Below are 23,575 nucleotides of genomic sequence, written 5' to 3'. Positions count from 1 at the left end.
AGGGATGGAACTCCCCAAAGTCCCCATGATCATAATCTTGAGGACCAAAGCCATTCACCGAGCCCTGCACGGGCAGAGTGGAGAAGCCTCACACCTGGTGCTGTCCTTTCCATCTTCAGCCTGGTGGCATAGTCCAAACCGATGGTGCAGAAAGGCTTGGGCAGGGTAAGCAGCTTCTTACAGAAATCGTACACTCTGCTGCAGAGCTCGTCGGAGATGCCGGGAGCCTGGGGCAAGAAAAGGGCAGATCAGGAGATGCCACAACCAGTGGTTCCTAAGGGTGTTCGCCCCACCACAGACCCCAGGGTGAGAGAGCACAGAGCTATACCAAATTCAGTATGGATGTCAATGCAATATCTGAAAAAGAACCAGGCCCTAGAATGGTTTGGAAACCTCCAGTAATACCCACTGTAGGGCTGTGGGCATATATTATTGCTGGGTTGTGGCTTCCTGCACCATCTGGCACCTCAGCATCTCCAGAAAAGGGGCCAGCTGGAAGGACTCATGTGTGTCACCGGTGCCAGTGTCTCAGCCAAAAAACACCACACTGGGAAACACACAGTAGCATCCACCCATGGTTGTCCCAGGTGTTTACTGGGCAGCTACTGGGATATTTTGGCACAGGAAGAGGTGCTGAGCAGCTTCAGGTCTGTGGCTTCCAATTTCCCTGGCTCTTGCCCCGACGAAACCAGCGGTAGGTTACCTTTATCAAGGTGTACATCAGCGTGTGCAGCAAGGGAATGATGTAATGCCTGAAGTCACCTCGTTCCGCCTGTGGGACCAAAAGGCACAGTCAGCATTGGGTGCTGGGATGGGCAGCAGCAGAGACCAGAGCTGGGGAAGCCACCGCGGCCCCCGGGATCACAGAATCATGGAATGGTTGTGGTTGGAAGGGACCTCTGGTGACCACCCTAGTGCAACCCCTGCTCACGCAGGGTCACAGAGCAGATCACACAGGTCGGTCCAGGCGGGTTTGAATGTCTCAGAGAAGGAGACTCCACACCAGGTGCCGTTTGCCTTCTTGGCCAAGGATGTGCTGGGTCCCAGCTGCTCCGCGGCTCAGACACACAGGGAGAGCACAGGAACTCGCCCTGGCCTGGGGGTGATGCTCCCCAGGTCAAGGTGGGGCTTGGGGTCCCTCCACAGGCCATCAGGGTGGGCAGGACATCACTGGACAGACAGGTCCTGCCTGGTGGGCATCTCCTGCAAGCCAGGCCGTGGGGAAGAGGTTGGGGGTGGACCACACTGCTGTGTCCACCACCACATCGCAGGGCTGGAGATGGCTGTGGAGCTGCTGCGGGAGCGTGGGCTGCACACCGAGAGCTGTGATGCGCATACGCAGTAGTCGTGGTGGGAGAGAGCAAGTGAAAGTTTCTAACAGCTTATTAACGAGCTCCTTTCTGTCACAAAAATTCATGTGAAAATAGAAAACCACTGGGAACCCTCTGAAAAAAGCGTTTTTTACGTTGGGTGGGTGTGGGACCAGAGAGGACATAGAGGAGAGATGCTCCCGCAGCCAGATGGATGCTCAAGCCCACACAGCCCTGGCCCCTGCCTGCAGCCTGGCTCTGACAGCTCCAGCAACAGGAATGCCCCTGGATAGACCTGGGAAAGGTGTTTCCATCCCAAAGATATTCCTAGCACCTTTCTTCAGGGCTGCTGTGCTGACAGATCTGAGTTAAATGGAACCAATGGCAGCAAAGCTTTACAAATGATCAATGAAATCAGTAGCACTGAATTGCTGAGACCAGCTGATATTTGCCCAGAGCTCCAGAGGACCTCAAGCATGAAATCACTAAATTGTTATCTGTGGTTGGCACTGACTGAATTACAGACCAGGAGGCCTGACATCCCTCCTGGGCAAGGAAAGAGCAGAGTGGTAATAGGGAGGGACTGACACGAATTTTGCAGAGGGAAGCAGAGCTCCAGCCCTCTGGGGAACCCCTGCATCCACAGCCAGGGGGATGTGGGTGTTCCTGTCTGTCTGGATTTGCAAAAGGTGCTTGATCAGATCCCTACTGAGGTGCTGGTGGAAGCTGAACTGCTATAGCACAAGGGAGACAAAATAGCATCTGAGCTCCTAAAAAGGCAGGAAAAAAGATAAGGAATAATTGGTTAATGTTCACAGTGTTGGGATTTGTGCACAGGGATCCAAACTGGACTGATACAGCCCAAGGGTGTGATACAGGAGTGATGATGGAGGGAGGTGACAAACTCTGCAGAGGGTGTTTGTCCCCTTTGGGGCTGAGCAGCAGCCAGCAGGAGACATAGGAGCTGAGCAATGCTGAGCAAGGCGGTTCCATCCTGCCAGAGAAATGGCAAAGATGCAGAGAAAAAGGTACAGGGAGGTTTTTGCACAAAGGATGACAAGCAGGGGCTCTTCACCAGGGTGGGGAGAAGGAGGACACGGGCTCTTCTTCCCCGCATCGGAATGAGAGGGCGCTGCATAAAACGAGGCAGACTCATCGGAAAGAAAAGGTGCTACTTCTACACATGACATCAAACCACAAACCATGCCACACCAGGATGCTGAGGGTGCTAGAGATTCACATAGGACCAGAAAATGACATGACACATCAATGAAACAAAAAATCCATCAGGTTTGAGTTAGATGCTCTCAGGACAGGATGTTTCTGCTCTGACACGCCCTGCAGCAGAAATGAGTGACATGGAGGAGAGATTTCCACCGTACCTGTGACTACAGCTGGCTGGGGTGGGATTTGGGGGATGTGAGGGTGACCAGAAGTGTTTTGCACTCTGCTATTTGTGAGCTGCAAGGGCCAGCTGCGTTTGGCTGCTGTGGCACAGAGGAGCCCGGAGAAGTTCCCTGCTCTGCTCGTGCCCCGCTGCCACTCCTGGGCAAACCTTGGTCCCTGCAGCCACCAGCTGGGGACGAGCTGCAGCTCTGCCATGGTGTCCCATGGAGTTTTCCACACCTTGCTATGAGCCACAGGCCCCAGCCAGGCTAAAGGTCCCTAAAACATCCAGAGGGTGGAACAGCTCTGCTGGAGGACAGGCTGAGAGAGCTGGGGTGCTCAGCTGGAGAAGAAAAGCTCCAGGGAGACCTTAGTGCAGCTTTCAGTGCTTAAAAGGGGCCGATAAGAAAGATGGAGACAGACTTTTGAGTGGGGCTTGTTGCAATAGGACAAGGGGTGATGGTTTTAAACTAAAGGAGGGAGATTCAGGCTGGACATGAGGGAGGAATTGTTGCCCTGAGGGTGGTGAGAGCCTGGCCCAGGTTGGCCAGAGAGGTGGTGAATGAACCATCCCTGGGACATCCCAGGCCAGGCTGGACGGGGCTCTGAGCAACCTGAGCTGGTGAAGATGTCCCTGCTCATGGCAGGGGGGCACTGGGGAGCTGGGAAGGGCCCTTCAACACAAACCATTTATGTTTCTATGAAAACCAGCTCAGCCATCTGGAGCGATGCCCCAGGGGGAGGCAGAGCCCTGGGCTCCCCCTCCCTCTGCTCCCCCCAGCCCCACAGCAGGGCCCACACCACAGAGGGGCCCATCTCAGTGTTCTGGGGGTGTCTCCAGGGCAGCACTCACCCTTTCCAGCTCCTTCACCAGGATCCTGACCAGGACAGAGCTGTTACTGGGATTCTGGTCGATTTTTTTATGAAGGGTCCATCGCAGCATCCCTGAGAAATTAAAGCCGAGAAAGAGGTCGGGTCACAGAGCAGCGATGGGTCAGGGACAGCATTTGACAGAGGAATCAGGAGACCTGGGAACCGTTGCTGCAAAAATCACTCAGTGGGATGCTACATTGATACCACTGTCAGAGCTAAACCGGGTTTCTCTGCCCTCTGCAAGGAACAACTTGCCCTGCTGCCCTGATTCCACATTCAGCATTGGTGTATTATACCTCTAACACTGGGAAACGCTTGGAAAAAGGTCCCAGAGATCCTAGAAAAGGGACTGAAGAAAAACATGGCAGGGCAACGGACACGAAGTTTGTTTCCTGCTCCCTCTCTTGCTCTGTTTATGACCGTCTGCTCTCACCACCTGCACCCAGGGGTTTGGGCTCCTGCTTGTCCCAGCACGCAGCACCCGCCCCCTGGCTGCCCATCGCTCACAGAGCAAGGACCACAAAGCACCTCAGTCCTGCAGACGTGAAGGCTCATTCCAGACAAAATCGAACATGATTAACTGTAAAATAATCTGCGCACTCCAAGTAAAATCAATTTTTCAGAATTAAATAAGTTTCCTAAGGATGTAGCCGTCCAGTTGCTGGGTCAGCTAGAGTTTCACTCTCCAACACGTAACACAGGGATTTCAAGTGCCTCTATAGCCGGGAGCTGAGCGGTGCGTGGCAAAGTGATGTCCCCAATATCCCCAAAGTGATGTCCCCGCGGGACAGACGGGCAGACTCCGGCTCAGAGGTGTGAAGCGGGTTGTCCGGGGCTGCGCGGTGACTCAGTGTCAGCGCTGGGAGCAGCAGCACCAGCTCTGGCATTTGCTGGCTGAGCGAAGGGCGTGAAGGACGGAGCAGCTGCGCAGAGGAGGGACGAAAGCTGCTGAGGTCGTGCACGGCAGACACCAGGAGCTTGCCAAAGATCAACCACCTCCAGAGTGGGATAGAAAGGGCAGAGCAGCGCCAGGGGCCACCCCGTGTCCCCCCACCCTGTCATCCACCGAGAGTTGGGAGTGGTGGGGGTTTGGGGCCAAGCGATACCGCAGGGGGAAAATCGGGGTCCGTCTCACCTCGGTCACACTGGCAGGCAGGGTGGTGCCCGTCCAGCTCTCGCAGCAGCGTGCGGACGCGGCGCAGGATGTCCGACTCCACCTCTGCGGGGACAAAGAGGACGTGAGCGGCCAGGCCAGCAGCCCTGGGACACCGGCTGTGAGAGACGGTGCCTCTCAGCGCACGGGTTGAGCGTGTGTGAAGGTGTGTCCTTAACACACGGCTGAGACACTGTGAATTGTTTGTCTCAAAGCTTGCCTGTTAAAATAATATGCTTAAGGCCTGCTTGTTACAGAAAAATGCTTGCTCACACTACTTGCTTAATTGGGCCTGCTGTAAAAGCCTAAATACAGTGGATTAAAGTGCAAAATGCATGATCACTGTGGATTGCTAAAGCTCAAAGTCTACTTGAAGCTTACGTAAGCTCAAGTGAGGCCCCAGCGATATCAGCCACCAGCATCTGTGCCTGGGCCTGCGGTGTGATCAGGCAGCGCCTGCCGCCAACTGCCATCAAATCGCCAAGTTATGACTTGCAAGTGTGGCCACGCACCACCAGGACCAAAACCTGTCCCCTGGGACCGGCGGACCTGAGACCTGAGTGCTGCCAGCACCTGTCGGGACCTGGACTCTGATGCCGCACAACCCAAGACCTGCAAACTGCCGGTATTACCAGGACCTGAGACCTGCAAACTGCCAGCATTAATGAGGTCCAAAACCTGAGAGCTGCCCCTGATGGTGACTATCTCTTGCTTATCTCTTGCTTATCTTCTTGCATGCTTTCCTCCTAATTTCTCCCCCTTTGTCTCTGTTGCTCCAGCTTTATGTGTGAAGATGAAATAGATTTACTTTGTCTTTAGGCATAAAAGTAAGATAAGATTGTTAAGCAGCATCTGACCTCATCTGTGTCTTAATCTCACTCTTGGAATAATTTTTGAACCTTCCTAAGTCCAAAATTGGGTGGGGACCCCACACTGGCACCCAGGGCCAAGCCCAGGGGTGCAGGCACTGGTTTGGGTGAGCACGGGGACTGCACCCTGGGGATGGCTCTCTCAGCGGGTTTCAAGCCTGGATGAGCTTTAATGCAAACAGGGTAGAGCTCTCCCCGGGGCCACTGGAGCTGGGGACAAATGCTGCCCCTAGACTGGTGGCCCCTGGGGCCAAAGTGGAGAGCAAAGTGCTCCTGCAGGGACGTGGTGGTAGACAAGCTCTGCAGAGGACTTGCTCATGCATGAGCTCTGCAGAGCCCCTCTCTTCCCTCCTCCAATAAAAAATATCACACATTAAATATAGAATCTAACAAAATTAAACCACAGCTTGGCATCATGAAAGAGCAGAAACACCTCTGCATTTTGGCACCGTGTGGATTCAGCCTCAACCTCACACCTGGCACAAGGAACGCTCTTGCAACAAGGTCTGCTGGACACCGGCAGCTCAAACCTCGCGGGAAACCCCGGCAGAGCCACCAGGCTGGCATGTCACCTCCTGCCTCCACCATGACCCTTGCAGCCACCCACTCGTGGCCCCGAGCACCTTCTGCTCCCCACGCAGGGACCCAAGGTCAGTGCTTCTGCTCAGTAACCACCACACATGCCTTGTATGCATCAAAACCAAACTGCATCCTGCTCTCAGCCAAAAATAAGTCAGACGACCTCAGACCCAGTTTGGGGTATGACTCGTACATGGGGTGAGGGCTCGTGATCACGAGCTCGCCCGCAGGACAGCTGGCTGGCCACGTGCACCAACACATCGCAGATGTGAAATAAAAGTCAGTCCTGAAAGCATGTGGGGTGTAAGCCAGGAACGCTGCAACGTTCCTCTTCTCCACCGTGGCCTGTGTTCCTCCTTACACTGGGTTACTCTGCTGGTAAAATGATTCTTGCTCCTTTGTAATTAAAAAAGAAAGCATTGTGAAGTTGGGTATGATGTTCTTGTGTAGGAAGCTGTAGGCTGGAGAAGCCAGAACATGGCTTGATCCAGGGGAACATCTCAGATGTTTGTGGTGTCCCATGGCCCTTCCTGGGGCCTCTGTGGTGACTGGTGGGGTCTGGACATCGCCAGCAGTGGTGGAGCACATCTCACCTGCAGGGCAAGGAGCAGTTCATGCAGGTCCCGTGGGAGCTCCAGACATGTACTGCCCGGTCGGAGTTGTCTCATGCACGCGAGATTGCCTTTTGGGATCGGTGTCACTACCACCACATTTCCTGCCCAGTTTTGCTCCTGCATTTTCTCATTCCCTCCACACCCTCTTCTGCCACAGCTCCATCTTCCTAAAGGGGCGACAGCAGGACAGTGCTGGGCACGCACCTGTACCCGCAGCGAACAGGAGGCAGCCAGGGTGACGCTATTTTAGAGCTGTGCTCAACAGCCAAAACAGTTGTATTTACTGACACCAGGGAAGAGCCTCGTACGGAGGATTCATCCCATTCAGGCTTCCTCCGCAGAAAAGCACTTACTGCTGGGGTTGCAGTGGAAACTGTGTCAGAAAACAACACACACTGGGGTTCACAATTATTCACATGTGTACACCCGTGCACAGGGCAAGTCCCATCGCTGCCAGCACAGTTCACACCATCATACCCACACAGGGAGAAACTACTGTGCAAAAATGTCATTCCAAATGGGATTTTTCCTCATTTTGAAACTGTCATTTGGGGAAATGTCTTGGAAATTTGTATTTTCTCTCCCTTTGTATTTTTTTTTTCTCTCCAGTGATTTTGCAAAGCTCCTCAATTTCACTATCATGTATATTGGTTTTACACTAGGGAATTATGCAATAATGGACTATTTGAAATTTCCTATTCTTTTCATTTGTGTATGTTTTTAATTACCAAGGTAAGTCTTTCCTGAGCACTGATAAAAATACCGTCCTCTTTCTAAATCAAAACAACTACAGTCATGATACACTGAGGTTTCTTCATGGGGAGCAGAGTGCTGAAGCATTAGATCTAACACAAACACGAGGCACTTTGATCTAAAAACAGTCTCAGCCTACCAGGGACAAACAGCAGTGGCTTAGAAATGAAATAAAACATCTCAGCATTCATATCCTGACCTCAGGGTGCCGGGAGAACAACACCACCTCGTGCAACAGCGTGAAAATAAAACACAGATGGGGAAAAGATGGATATACAAAAATACAATAAAACGTAAAACTGCCTTAGAACTCAAATGGGAACTGGGAGACATTATTGTGGCCTTTCAGTGCTTAAAATTGAAAGGGGCTGATAAGAAAGATGGGGACAGACTTTTGAGTGGGGCCTGTTGGGATAGGTCAAGGGGTGATGGTTTTAAACTAAAGGAGGGAGATTCAGGCTGGACATGAGGAAGAAATTGTTGTCCCTGAGGGTGGTGAGAGCCTGGCCCAGGTTGCCCAGAGAGGTGGTGGATGAACCATCCCTGGAGACATCCCAGGCCAGGCTGGACGGGGCTCTGAGCAACCTGAGCTGGTGAAGATGTCCCTGCTCATGGCAGGGGGGGCACTGGGAGAGCTGGGAAGGTCCCTTCAACCCAAACCACCTGTGATTCTATGATTCTATGGTTGACAGACCTGGTGCTTTCACAATGCTTCTCTACAGCAAATCTTTTGGCCACCCCTCAGTTGCTTTGTGCCTCATTTCCCACCTCTCCACCCACACCTTGCGAAGAGTAAGATCTGCCCAGCAGCAGGGAATTCTCCTTAGATATCCATCTAAATTATCAGAGGGTAATCAAGGCACAAGAAGGTGGATTAATTAGGCTGGGAACCCTCATGCCAGCACTCCAAGGGCTCAGCATCACCCACCTGTGCTCTCCATGGCTGGGCCGAGGCTGCAGCGCGGGGCAGGCAGGGCGGGCAGTGACGGGGTCTGTAGTGACGGGGTCTGCGGTGACAGGGTCTGCAGTGATGGGCTGAGTGCGCAGCTGCTCCTCACGCCCCACACACATGGCCTTGGGTCCAGGGTCTTGCCTGCAAAAAAATAGGGCACACCCAGCTCAGGCTGGCGGTGGAGATGAGGATCAGCCTGAACCCCAGTGGGGACACAAAGCCACCAAGACACTGTGGGACGCCAGCGTGAAGGATGTCTAGCAAGGAGCCAGAGCCCTAAGGATGAGCACAGTGTATCTCAGGGGCTGTGTTTTGCTGGAGAGAGCTTCAGCTCAAAGCTGAACTCGTCTGAGCACTCAGCTCCCAAAGCCTCATGCAGCAACGAGGTCCCCAGGGATGAGCATCAGCATCACCAAGGAGGGCAGAATTGACAACATCATCCTCCCCAAGATTTAAGACGAAATCTTCAAGTTAAAGCGAACTGAGTCTGAAATGCAAAGTTCAACCAGCAAATGGAAAGGAAAAATAAAGCTCAAATTTCCATGAGGTTTCTCTGCTTGTGCTGATCCGCTGCCATCCTGATCCAGCATCCCAGCGAAACAAATCCTGAGGAAAACTCAAGAGCTGGTTACACTGCAGAGAGAAGCCAGGCTGGAGCCGGACAGCTTCCCTTGCCCTCGAGCATTGTTCTCTCCAAAGAAAGAGGAAAATAATAATCCAGATAGCTGAGGAGGAAGGAAGGGAGATTTGCCGGTGACACGAGCATGGGCAGGCTGAGGGGCTGACATGAGGCAGCCACGGGGGAGAAGAGGAGACACCGGCACGTTCTATATGAAATATCACCGCTGAGATGCTCAGCTGTAGCCATCTGCCCCACAGCTGGGTCCCACACAGCCCACAGCTCTGTTTCCTCGTGGTCCTGCCCCCCTGGTGCCCACAGAAAGGCAGTATCTCCTTGCTCCCGTCTCCCCATCCACGGGCACAGCAGCACTGTAGGACTGTGCTGCCTGTATTTACAGCCTGAGTGAGCCGTGACACCTCTTTCAGCTTTTCTAGATGGAGGCTTTTCCCACCTGCAGGTTTTGTTCTCTCTTCTTGCCTTTAGGGATGGAAAAAAACCCCAGCCCACAGCTCTGAATTCTGTGATTTCCCTGAAACACCCACATTTGTGGCTGATAAGAGGGAGCCCACATCCAGCGGTCCCCAAACCAGCAAAGGCAGTGATAACAACGCGGCCCATCAGTCCTCCGCATCCCGCCCAGCACAGTCAGACCATCAGCCCACGCTTGTGCTCGTGTCTTTGCTCTATTGAGGATTCACTCTGTTTAGGATTCACTCTATTTAATTTGTAGATTTAGGACCTAACTCTACTCACCTAAGTCCTAAACCTGTAAATATCCATCGCCAAACCCAACAGCTCTGCAGCTGCACGGGGAGACGGACGGACACGCGTGGGAACACCCCGCCACACACCGCTCCAGCCCCGCGAGCATCCTGCTCCCAGCAGCTTTCAGAAGCTCATTAAAGGTTTCCTGCAGCATGCAAAGTTTTCAAAACCCACCCCAGACCCGTGTGGCATTTATTTCTGGTCCCGGGGCTGGATAACAAGGTCTGGCACCCAGCCACCACGGCGGATTTCCACCGCCTGCTGAGCATCAGCTCTGCTGGAAGTGGAGAGGACAAGAGAGGGGAACACACGGGTCCTTCTGCAGGCCAGGGGCTTAACAGAGCAAACACCCTGTCTCTGCTTGCACAGTGCGCAGGCAGCTGGGTCCAGGGCTGCGAGTGGGGAGGAGCTGCCCACCCTCCTCTGGATGCCTGCTACCAACCTCAGAATCACATCTCTGCGGCACGTGGACATGCCCTTTCCTCCAAGGTGACCGCCCTGGGGTGCACCAGGGGTTCACAGCAGGGCAGAAACTGTCTGCTAAGGTCAGTAAACCATTTCCCACTCTACACCCCACGCTGACGGCACCGGCGCTGCCCGTGGGTGAGTTGCGGTGATACCCATGGGTTGTTCCTGCCTATGGCACACACACCTGCCTCCCCCCACAGCCACGCTGCCTGCCCCGCTGGGACACGGGTGACCCTCTGGGGACACTCAGCACCCTGGGTGCAGGGTGACGAGTGAGGGCAGGATGCTCTCACATTCCAGGCAGAGCCAAGCGCTGTGCTGAGCCTGCACTGAGCATCAGCATGTCTACAACAGACGGGGCTCTGTGTCTGCAGGAGGCAATGGGATGTGCCTCCTGGAATGATGGGATCTGGTCTGGAGAACATCAATTAATCTTCCTAGATTCAAAAATCAGAGATCGCCCTCTTGAATCACTGGCTACAGAAGGAAAGTGAATGATTCTCCTAATCCTTTGCATGCATAAGAGCACCAAATGGAGACTGAGGGCAGAGCTCATGGGCTGCAGGTTCCTCAGCAGGAGCAGAAGGGGCAGGGTGAGCTCTGGTGACAGTGACAGAGCCCAGGGAATGGCAGAAGATGTGCCAGGGAGGGTCAGTGGGACGTGAGGAAAAGGTTCTTCACCCAGGGGTGCTGGACACTGAACAGGCTCCCCAGGGAGGTGTCACGGCCCCAACCTGACAGTGTTCAAGGAGAGACTGGACAACATCCTCAGACACACGGTGTGACCTGTGGCGTGTCCTGTGCAGGGACAGGAGCTGGACTCCATGATACGGCACAGCAGCGTTACACAGCCAGTGAGCTGGCTGGCACCACAGGTCTCAAATCATGTTTCCTGCTGGGAAAAGCACTGGGGTTTCCAACGCCACGGCAGACCCGCGGTGCCTGCACCGAGCAGCGGAGCTGGGCTGGATGCCGAGCTGCTCTGACACGCCTGCACACAAACAGCCCGCTGCTAATTGCGTCCGTGGTTTTCCACATCCGCATCCTACCTGCCCGTGCGTGGGAGGGGAGCTACCGACCAAACCTGGCACCCGCTCACCAGCGCTCCGTTTCCAGATTTAGAACAGGGCTCAGCAGAGCAATGTGAGCTCCTCCTGCCTGAGGAACTTTGGTTCTCAGTTCTCCTGCCTGCTTAGAGAGCGCTGGCTTTCCTCACTGTCGGCAAGGAGGAGCCGAGATTGAATCCATAGTCCCCCTGCCTGCTGGGGTCTCCCAAGAAAATTCAATATAAAATGTCAAAAACTAGCTTCCAGCATGCTCCAAGTCCAGTCACACCGTCTGTAGGAGGACAGGTAAATGTTGTACGAGAAGAGGCATGAAAGGACGTACACGGATCCAGGCTGGTGAGGAAGACTGGGGTCAGTCTCATTCCAGGCACCAGCTGCTGGTTCTCGCTTGGCCATAACCAGCACAGGAACCTAAATTAGGAAAAAATCACCCATTTTCAGTGGGGACGTCTGCTGCTTGCTTTGCTGCCCAAGGGTGAGGGTAGCAGGGCTATCAAAGGAGGAGGAGGGATGCAGGGCTGAGGATGTGGAGGGCTGGTGCATTCCTTGCACACTGCTGGTGTCTCATGCAGGGACACTCAGTCAAGGGGGCTTTACCAAGTGTCCAGCACCTTCAGCATTAACTGTGCCACATCCCAGCGCAGCAGAGGTTGCTGCTGACAGCACGTGTCAGTGCAGTCCCCAGAGAAGGGGAGCACAAGGCACAAGAGCCCCTCAGTATAGACAGCCCTCTCTGCCTGCCTCGCCTGACCCCTGGCACAAGCAGGGGGATATTGTCACCATTTCTGAGGATAGTCCTAGTACCTGGTGGACTAACTCAGACCTGCAAGAGAGGAGGTCACAAGCTTTCACCTGGGACCCTCTGCCCTGTCCCCCAAGGCTGAGGACAGGTTCCCCCCCAACATCCTGACCCTGCACTGTCCCTGCTGGGACCAGGAGCAGAGGGACCATGCAAGGAGGACCTGTCCCAAACCTGCCCCGCTCCAGGCTGCACTCACCTTCCCTTATGTCATTCCAGCGCCCAGGATCACAGCTCCCGTCGGGGCACAGGACCGTCCCAGCGGGAACAGTGCGAGGAGGAGGAGGTGGATCAGGTGCAGCCGAAGGGCACCGGCCCCTTGGCCAAGGTGCCGCGGGTGGGAGCCCGATGGCGCAGCAGCGATGTCTGCGGGATCTGCGCCAGAGCTGAGCACCAACGGGGCTCGCGACTGCTCTGCATCCGCGTGTCTGAGCTCACCGTGACCACGAACCTTCCACCCAGGAACAGGAAAGGCTCATGGGTCCCAGTCAACACACACGACTGTGGGGAGATGATAGATGAGCCAAGGGGAAATGTGACGGTGCGGGGTGGGAAAGCAAGTCCTGCAGAAGCGGCTCCATTCCCTGATCCACACCGGTGAGGGCTCTTCTGCTTTCTGTCCCCCTCCTCCCCCCTTGGATCTCTTCCCTCCTCTGCAGCAGACACAAGACACATTTCATCCCCTAACTGGTTATTTTGCTGTCTGCCAGCTCAGCAAGACCAGAGTCTTCTCTGCATTCATCCCACTTCTTTGCAGAGCTGCAAATCCCCACTTCCTCTCTGCAATTCTTAAAATACCCACCACATCAGCTGTATTTTATTTCATTTGCAAGAAGAAAATAAAAAGGAAGGGTGAGAAGGGAATTCACATTTCTCCCTTCAGTTTTCAATAACTCGGAGGTTTTTTAGTGACTCCTAAGCCACCTCTCCCAACAGTTGGGAGTAGTTAAGGTTATATTTTTAAAAATTCAGAACTTTGTATTAAAAGCACAGTTCACCCCAGAAACTGGCAGATAAGACCATGGGTTAAATGGCTTTGCAGCCTCATCCTCCTTCCCCAAATTACCAGGGTGACGGAGAGAGCGTGAGCAGGGCCTAGCTGAGCATCAGGTGCTGGGCACCCCATAACCCACCCTCAGTGTCCCCCTTCTGCAGGGCAGCAGGTAATGGGGACCCAGAGGTGGGAACAGTTGGTGACAGCTGCTCTGTTTCAGCCCAGCTAACACACAAGGAAGCACAGTCCCACGTGGAGGCGACGCCACTGCTGCCGGGACCCTCCAGTCCACCTCCCTCCCCACTTCTCCATCCTCCCAGTGCTCACCCCATGGAACCACCTCCTTCCAGAGCAGAGGTTCCCCATTTTTGCCATGCTCTGGCTCAGGCCTGTGCAAGGAAATGGTCACCTTCCTCCGGGGATGTCCCCTCCCCGGTGCTCACCGGCATGGTGGGGAGACCACAGCTATGCCCTCTCCTTTCTCTGAGGACATGACCAGGGCACAGAGCAAAGACACTGCGACGAGGAAGCTTTCAGCAGATCACGCACTACCCTGTTTGCTTTTTGGATGTGCCTGGAGCATCCCAGCTGCGGCTGGGTGTGCACCACCACCTTGTACAGGCAGAAGGTCTTTGGTCACCTGTAGGGTCACCTGTATGGTCACCTGTATGGCACACAGAGACCAGGCTGGGCCACATCAGCTGCTCTTGTCCTCCATGAAGAAGGAGCCGGGCTCGCTCTGCCCTTGTTAGCCCTGCTAGATTATTTTAATTGCAACATGGGCTAGCATCCTTAGGGTTGTCGGGATCCATCACCCGCAGTCCCAAAGGGCCCTGGGTCAGGCTCAGAGGTATGTTTGGGACAGACTTTTGGGCTGGGCCTGTTACAACAGGAGTGATGGTTTAAAACTAAAGGAGGGAGATTCAGGCTGGACATGAGGGAGGAATTGCTGCCCCTGAGGGTGGTGAGAGCCTGGCCCAGGTTGGCCAGAGAGGTGGTGGATGAACCATCCCTGGAGACATCCCAGGCCAGGCTGGACAGGGCTCTGAGCAACCTGAGCTGGTGCAGATGTCCCTGCTCATGGCAGGGGGACACTGGGGAGCTGGGAAGGGCCCTATGAAATTCCAACCCAAACCATTCTGTAATTCTATGTGGTGCCACCAGCTCCCACACAGCCCTGAGCTGTGTGTCAGAGCAGGGCATGGCACAGCCACAGCCTCAGCACCAGGACAGCCGGGGGATTTTGTATGTGATACCAACACACTGCCAGCAAACACCCAAGAGCTTCTATGAGTTGCAGGGGAATCTGGTCTGACCAAGACTAGCACTTGGTCCCAGGAGGACACCCAGGCCCACCCCACAGCAGCCCAGCTTCCCCAGCCTGGTCCATTCTGCTGACCATTAGGACAAAGTCAAGCCAGGAGAACTTCCCCATGAGCACATGGCACAGCAATGGGACTGTCTCCCGCTGGAGTAACAGTCCAGCTCTGCAGGAAAGCATGTCCCGTCCCAAGGAACGAATGTTTCCCTTTCGATCCACAGCAGGAATTCTATCTCATTCATTTTTAAGCCCTCAGTATGTGAGGATACAGGGGTGGGATTGAAAATCCCTTGGCAGAAGGATGGAGATGTGTCCATCCACTTGAGTCATGTCGACCTCATCATACTTAATGGAGACAAGTGACTCTGGCTGTCTCCTGGAGCCGTTCAACATGGGGACGCACAGAGTCCCCAGAAGACCCCCTGCTCTGTCTCACAGGTCACCAAAAGCTGGCGGAAATCACTAAAACCCAGAACCTCTAGACTAGGTGAAACACGTGAGACACAGACCGAGCAACACAGAAATACCTGAAGCTGTGAAAGAAAACCTAAAGCCAAACCCTTTGGCGGTGGGAGCTGGACTGGCAGTGGATGGTCGGGCTCCTCGGGAACCTTGGTCACACCGTCCTGCCCCAGGTCCCCAAGATGCCCGAGCAGCCCCCGCTGCCCAGCACACCCTGGCTGTGTCTCCACCACCACTGCCTGGAGCCATGGTGGCCATGGCCAGCGCTGGGGATGTCCCCTGTCCCACCTCCCCGCTTTGCCCAGGACAGCAGTGACACCGAGGGCAAGCACGGCCTGTGGCGCGCACACGCTCACTTTCCCCAAGTTATATTTAGTGCTGCTCCAAAGCCGGTCTCTCCATGCCTTCTGCAGCCCTGTATTTAGTTACAAATTCACTACATGGGGAAGTCTGAGGTTTCCTGTGGTTGTTTATCAGCTCAACTACAGGCACTCACAAATTAAAACCCGCGTATTGCACAGGAACGAAGCGTGGAAAGCTGCTCCCCCCGGCCGCACTCCTCCTCTCCCCTCTCTCCCATCCCACCACCAGTTATCACCCTGATCCCAACTCTTCCCATTCCCGCAGCAGAAACCCCGGCTTGCTCCCGGTGCAAGGAAGGATCATACAAATACCATCAGCAGCGGCGAGCGAGCTGTTCAGCGCTGGAGTGTCCTGAAGGGAGAGACGGCAAGTGCTGAGCTGTAGGGGAGACACACGAGCACACGTACTTGCGGCTTTTCGTCATGAGATGACAGATGTCCTGTCAAGCAGACCAGAATTCACCACCCCCTTGCGCTGCCCTCCCCCTTCTCCCTGCAGTTGCCTCTGAGCGAGATCAGTTATGAAAGTAGCACATCAAAGGCTTCATCTAACATTACAAAGCTCCGCGGCAGCTGCCCAGCCCGCGTTTCCTTTTAGCTCTGGCAAAGAGTGACCAGAGAACAAGTATCGAATATGAGCCAAAGGGGGAATTTCTTCACCGCATGAGCTGAGGGCAGCTTTGAGCATGCCAGTTCCCCTACGCCAATCTGAGTATCTGACGTTGCATCCTCTGGGCTGTAGCCAACAGCCCCCAAAACCACTCCACTGGATGCAGGGTCACCACTTACACCAGGACAAGGTAACTGATGCTACAGCAACATCACCATGGGGAGACCATCAGCATAAGTTTGACATCCTGCTTGCATTCTCCTCTTAAACCATGTCCATCTGCCAGTGGAGCAGAGGCTGGTTTTGGCCCTAATCCTGATCTCCAGCCCAGCTGCACAGCCCAGGTTAGGATATGGGGAAAAATGCAGCTTTCCAGCCTCCAGCCCTGCTCACTGTCCCACTGACAGCAGCTCCAGGCTCCGTGAGGACCCGAACCATGGCCAGGGACAAACGCACAGGGCAGGCTCTGGCTCCAACTCACATCAGCCACCCTGGAGCAAGGTGTCTCAGTTAAAATAAAAACTAAGCAAAACTTTCATCGTGAAATTCAAAACCCACATAAAAGTCATCTGCCAGGTTGCGATTAAAAGCCTCATTTCTGGCCCCAGGGCGGAGGAGACCTGCAGAAGATGCAGGGGGACGGTGCGTGCTGCAGACCAGCCTGGAGCTCCCCTTCTGGACTGATTTTTACTGTCAGCTCCAAACCTGGCAGGGCTTGCAGCTCTGATAGCAAACCAGATGCTCTCCCTCAGGCTCTCCCTGCCAAGGAAAAGCATCTTGAGCTCAGACTCCGCTTTCCAGCAACACTTTGCCGCGCCGCCTGCCTGCTGGCTGCTCCGCAAGGCACGTCCCTGACAGCAGCCTCATGCCCATGGAGGGAGAAGGCAAGAACTTCTTTTACAGCCACGACACTAATGAAACACGTTTGCAGCTCACGCTGTGGCGGACGTTCATCTGCCCGGGACTGAACGAGCCCTGGAGCCCTTTGCTAAAGCTGGCGTGGAAGTCGAGCGGCTTCCTGGACACTAACGACTCTTTGGAGACTTCCTCGCCAACGTCACTTTTCATTCTTTCTAAGGAAAGGAACGAGTTTTCCGGAAGCATCAGCTTTTTAGATTTAGCATCTTTCTTTCCATTCCCAGTGCTGGCTTTGGAAAAAACAATCGTAGGGAAAAAATAAGTGCATTTTGGAAACTGCTGCCAGGTTTTCTTGCACAAACAGGCCAAGTGCCGTTCACATGAGGGCAAAATACAAGCGGGAAGAGCTCAGGCTCCCAAATGTGGCCAGCCCGGGGAGGCCAGGTGGGGAGCTGGCTTCTTTTTACGGGTGGAAGGGGCTGTAGGTTGGCACAACTGCCCCCTGCATCCATGCAGTCCCATCCCTGATGGGACTAACAATACTCCTTTGCACAGCACCTTCACCAGCACAGCCCCTTCGCTCTACAGACACACTCCATGTCACCATCTGGGAGAGAAGAGTTGTATGCTGACAGCAAATCCTTTACTCCTCACAATAAAAACTGGGGTTTAAGCAGCAGTTTCAGAGTGTGTTCAGCGTCTCGTGCTGCAGAGCCAGCAGCTCGCACCGGGCTGCAGCGGGATGTGCGCAGGCAGGAGCTCAGGAACTCGGCTGAGCTGATGCCACCATGTCACACTGCTGTTCCTGGCAGTGTCCCATCAGTGCAGCTGGTGGTGGCACATCGGTACCCATCTATCCACCTCGCCTCCCTCCAGCCACGATCTGCAGACCAGAGGATGAAGGATCACCATGGGTGGACTTATATCTAGAAGACTCGGTGGTAAATCCAGCACTGGTTATCACTTATCCTTTTCTGCTCCAGGCGAAGCAGCAGTGTCTCAGTGCACAGCTCTGCGCAGGGACACAGTGCTGCTCCTCTCCATTGCGGAGAAGGTTTCACCTGGCCTGTGCTGGACGCTGCGGTCGGGTGGCCACATCTGTCCAACAGCGTACAGGAGGTCACTGGGGCTCAGGAAGGGCACAGAGCGATGGACCATGGGCTTGGGAGGTGATCAGGAGGGTGACCAGACCCAGAGTGACCCCGGCATGTTGTGCATGGCACCTCCCCCCGGTGTCAGCAGATGACAAGAGGCAAAGAGGAAATGGCCTTAAGTTGCATCAGGGGAGGTTGAGGTTGGATGTGGGAACAATTTCTTCCCCAAAGGGCTGTGGGGCATGGGAACAGGCTGCCCAGAGCAGTGCTGGAGTCACCAGCCCTGGAGGGGTTTAAAAGACATCTAGATGAGGTTCTCGGGGACATGGTTTAGTGCTAGAGTTAGGTTAGGTTGTGGTTGGACTTTATGATCCTGAGGGTCTCTTCCAACCAAAATGATTCTATGATTCCATGACCAGGCTGGTGTTCTCCTGGCATTGGCCTGGAAGTGGGGAACTAACAACGCGGCAGCTGCTGGCAGGGCTAACACAGAGAGGGAAGAGAAGCAGATTAGCAAGGAAGGGGTGAGTATATAATGTTGTATCAAGCAGACAAGGTCAATAACAAGATTTAATTACACAGGACGAGCAATAACAGAAACCACTGCTTTCAGTAGGACCACAAACACTCCCCAGTAACGCCAGTCTGGACTGAAGAATCACACTAGAGACTCACCAGCAGAACCTGTCTCAGCACAGATCACTCACAACAGCAGCTCCCTTGGAGAGCTCCTGCCCAAACCATGTTTGATGGACGGCGCTGTCTTCAAGGCATGTCACACCTCAAAATAGAAAGACATGACTCAGCCAACACAGCATCTGCCTTCAGAACAGCCATTAACACCAGCAAAGCTCACAAAAGCAAGAAAGCAACTGGGAAAGCAACTCCTGAGAGCCCTCACCTCCAGGTAGGAGATGTGGTCAGCATTAGGATGGCTGGACACAAGGAAACCAAGAGTCCTCTCAGGTCAACTCCTTCCCAAACGCTTGGAGCAGAGGAATTCCCATTTCTTGGGAAAATCAGAGCTTCCCTCTGTTAAATCCCCACCAAGGCTGGGCACTTGGGGATGCTGGGGGGGATACTGGGCACTCGGGGACACTGCAGGGGGATACTGGAGAGCAGGGTTGCAGCTGCCCACATCCAACAGTGGCTGCAAACCCCTACAATGGTGACTGATATAAGGTCATATTGGTCCTGACACCACAATAACCATGCTCACCCCACGTATCAGAGGGGAGGTGGGAGTTCAGCATATCCCAGTGAGATGGCACACAGAGCATCCCCTGCCAAAGTAGCCACAAATAGGTTTTGCATCAAGGTCTCTGTCACCTGTGGAGTGAGGTGGTGTCCAACAAGAGCACGACTGCCCTGAGACAGCATTCACAGGAACCCTGGGGGAAACCATCTGAACAGGAAAGACAAAATGGCAACCGCTGCAATGGGAATGTGCAAGTCGGTGTCTGGCAATGGGGAACAGTGGCCAGTCATCTTCCCCAAAGCCCCTCCATGAATCAGAGATTATCTTCTTGTAGCAAATAAGAAAGCAATGTTTCTCTCATCCAACAGTCTGAGCATGTTGTCTCATAAGGAAACCCAAATAAAACCATGGCCAGCTACCCTGTGCTACCGCGTTCTGTGCCAAGAAGTCTGCTCCTGTCAGATTTGGGGCCATCCAGGGGGGATGTGGGCTGTCCCCAACAGACTGACCAACAGGCAACAGACAGTGCGGTCTCATCGCTCTGCCTCTTTAAGAAACAGGACTAAAAGCACCAAAGCCTCAGAGTCATGTCCTCACTCTACAAGGAAAGTACCAAACAAGTACACACCTAAAAAGTTTGTGTAATACTCAGAGTTAATAAATCAGTCCTTGAGTGCAGAGGAATTTGTTTCTGCGTTCAGACTTAGTCAAAAGGCAGAGAAGAAAAACACAGCCATTGCACGGACAGGCGGCTCTCATGGGAGGGCAGCAGCACCCCAGGGAGGTGAGCGGTCACGGGGCGGCTGCCAGAGGAAAATACTCGGGAGGGGAGGAGGACTGAAACGCCTGCTGCAGAGAGTTGGCTCATCCACATGTTTTTTTCAAGATCTGCCCCCAAGCACTCTCCTTTTTGTTTCCCTTTTGGACGGGGCTGCTGCACTCTCCTCATTATCGCTGCTGCCATCGCTGTGTATTGCCATGTGGCTGCTGCCGCGTTCAGGGTCCCCAAGGGACACGTCGGGCCCTGGGCCAAGGGGAGGGGAAGCCGGGCGGCCGCACGACTGCAGGAACGGCCAGCGCTGGAGCGTGCGCCAGCCCGGCACCCCGGCTGCGGCAAAACCGGGGCACCCCTGGGGCTCGGCAATGGATGCACGAGCACTGCCCGCCCCATGGGGCAAGGAGCTGGAACGGGGGAGCCCCAGCAATGCCAGCGCTGGCCGGGAGCAGCTCTGGGCAGGTGACTCTGTTCCGTGCAACTGGGAGTTGTTTCACACAGAGCAAAATGAATAAGCATGAGCTAGTGCTGAAACAGCCCCAAATCAGTGATGCAATTCACTCACCCATCTGGGCTGTTGCCGGCTGCCTGTGGGGTGTGCACGGCGGACGTGTGTGCAACGAGCGGCCGGGGGCCTTGAACGAGTGCCAGGGCGTAACAACACCTAACTACCCGTGTCCTCCCCGGGGCACAGGCAGCAAAGTCCCCACGCTCCGCCCTGGGACAGGCTCCAAGGCAAACCCTGTGTGTCCCACCACGATCCCGCTTGCTGGTGGGGTGCAGCAGGGGAAGTTCGCATAAATATTCCCTTCCTGCACAGAAGCAGCACGTTCCTCTTCTCCAGCACCACCAGCAGCTCTCCTCTAGTTCACCCAGGAAAGAAAACCGCACCGACACTGTTCAAGTGCTTTCCAGGGTCTTTCGCCCACAGGGATGCAGCACTAAGACCAAGCTCTCTCCAGCAAAAGCCCAGCACTGGGGACCCACAGAGCAGCCGATTCCCCCGAAGGAGCATGGAAAGGATGCAGCAGAGGACGAGCACCGCATTTCCCCACGCACGGACCCAGGAGCAACGCGCCCTCCAGGACTCTTACCTGCTTCTTCAGGGCAGGCACCAGGGAGCCTGGTGAGTCACACGTGTGCCCGAGGTCCTGTCCAGCACGGGGGGACAGAGCGGGGTCCTGGAGGAGTCATCGTGGGTCTGCTCTGCTTGGCAAGGAGGTTGGGGGTGCCGGGAGAGCACCAGGGCGGCTGCCGGGCTCCGCAGCACACTTCAAAGTCTGCAAAGCGAAAAGGGAAGCACCGGAGTTATTTTGAGTCGACTTCCTCTTTCACAGAGAAGTCCCCGAAGGAGAAAGCTGTCCCTGCGCGAGTCGTGCTCGGCCGGTGATCTCCGGACATGCAGGAGCAGGAGAAAGAGGGCTCAGCCGTGCCCTGCCCCTAATCCCCAAAAACCAGCCGCGCCGGTCAGGCTGCTCTGGGACGAGCCTGTAGCCTGTCCGGGGGCAGACATGACAAGCCCGACGCTGGCACAGCCTCCGCTGTGTCACCCACCACCCAGCGTGGGGACAACTGCTCCAGTGCTGCCGCCTCCCAGCCCAGCAGAGAGTGCCTGAAGCTGCACTCCCAGCACCTCAAAATAAACAGTGTTGCTACGAGAGACAAGGAGAAGTCTGTCCAAGGAGACACTTTTCCAGCTCCCCGTTCCAAGCACGGCATTTTGTGCCTCTGCCAGCGCCTCCCGCCCGCAGCATCTCGCTCACATCTGCCTTTGCTCAATGCCAGCGCTGTCCCCGCAGCTGCCCAGAGCAGCCCTGCCCGCTGCCAGGGGATGCCCGGCCCCTTCTGGAACGTGTTCACGGAAAAAATTGCCATTGCCCTGACGAAGGTGTTGGCTGCGCATTGGTTGGAGCAGGTCTGGCTTTGCTCAGCAGGGCATCACATTGTCACCACCCATGACAGGAGCGCAGCTCCCGGGATGAGCTCGAACGGCCCCAGGTGAGGCTGCTGAGGGCTGCCGGGGTCTGTCCCTGCATCAGTGCTCAGGGCTGAGATGCATTTGCACGTTGGCACAAACCCAGGTTGGCACATGGGAGGGACACGTGGATCCATCCAGCCCACCCAGGAGATGAAGGCTCATCTCTGCGGGATGTGGGTGCAGGGTTAGGGTGAACCTGCCAGCTCTGTCAGCCCAGACAGCTGAGGGGGTGACACAATTCACTGCGCTCAGGAAAGCTCAATAGCATTGGCCAGCCCCTCCAGCGAGGGACTGCCACAAGCTGTGACATCCCCGCTCATGGCCAGGGCCCTGCTAGACCAGCTCAACACCCCACAGGTTATCTAGAGCAGTGCTAGAGGCGCTGAGCTTTTCTGGAGTAAGTGGGTTGCAGGGAGAAAGTACTTCTAGACGGAGCGTGGGAACTGCAGCTGATACCGTATCACTTCCCATCTTCTTTTACACAAGAAACAGCATTAGGTATAGTTACATACCTGGGCCCCAGACTTAAAAATAACCGACTTCCTTCCTGACTAGGAGAGAAAGGCAGGAGGAGGCAGTTTAACTGGCTGTCAGCGTTACTCGCATTCAATTCCCACCCGCTGCACTGGTGCCAAGCTGCTGCACTGAGCATCCCTTCCCCGGCGCGCTGCGCCGGGAGCAGCCGTCCCCGGGCAGGAAGGCTCCGGGGAAACGGCAGCAGCACACAACAGTGGATGATAACATCCTCATTTCCCCTGTCCTGTTTTCATTCATAGTTGCTCCCATTCACGAAGGACACACAGACACACGTGTCCTGGCGCCGGTGCAGAATCGCTGCAGAGCACAGCAGTGCCAGTGGACCTCAGGCCAGCCCTGTGGAAAGCATGGTTATGGCATATACACAAGCGATCCTGTTTGCAAAAGCTTTGTCCCCCCTAGCATCGGGATTAGCTTCATCAGCACGCCTTAGCTAAGGTTTTGGGTGGCACTGTTCAAAAGCTTGTTGTCCTGTGTCAATCTCTCAGTCTTGATAATAGAATCATAAAATAGTTTGTGTTGAAGAGCCCTCCCCAGCTCCCCCAGTGCCCCCCCTGCCATGAGCAGGGACATCTTCACCAGCTCAGGTTGCTCAGAGCCCCATCCAGCCTGGCCTGGGATGTCTCCAGGGATGGTTCATCCACCACCTCTCTGGCCAACCTGGGCCAGGCTCTCACCACCCTCAGTTCCCTCCTCACATCTAGCCTGAATCTCCCTCCTTTAGTTTAAAACCATCACCCCTTGTCCTATCCCAACAGGCCCTGCTCAAAAGTCTGTCCCCATCTTTCTTATCGGTCCCTTTTAAGTACGGAAAGGCTGCACTAAGGTCTCCCCAGAGCTTCTCTTCTCCAGCTGAGCACCCCAGCTCTCTCAGTCGGTTGGTTCTCCATGTTTTCTGTAATGAGCTGCCCGCTAGCAGCTACTATCATTAGATACCAAAACACAGAGACCAATGTCACCCTGGGAACAAGATGAGAAACTGTCATATCACCCCAGATGACATCACACCTCTGACAACCTGTGCTGGCAACAGCAAGAGGAAGAGCCAGGTATGACCCTGACCCTGCTCAAACAAAGGCTTCAGTCAGAAGACTCAAAAAAATAGGAAAGAACCAAAACCGAGTAGAGAGAGAACCTCTTGTGCAGCAAGAAGTGTGGACCAGGTACTAAGCTGTC

The sequence above is a fragment of the Nesoenas mayeri genome (assembly GCF_963082525.1).
Source record: "Nesoenas mayeri genome assembly, chromosome: 19".
Lineage (NCBI taxonomy): Eukaryota > Metazoa > Chordata > Aves > Columbiformes > Columbidae > Nesoenas > Nesoenas mayeri.
This window is presented reverse-complemented; position numbering follows the sequence as displayed.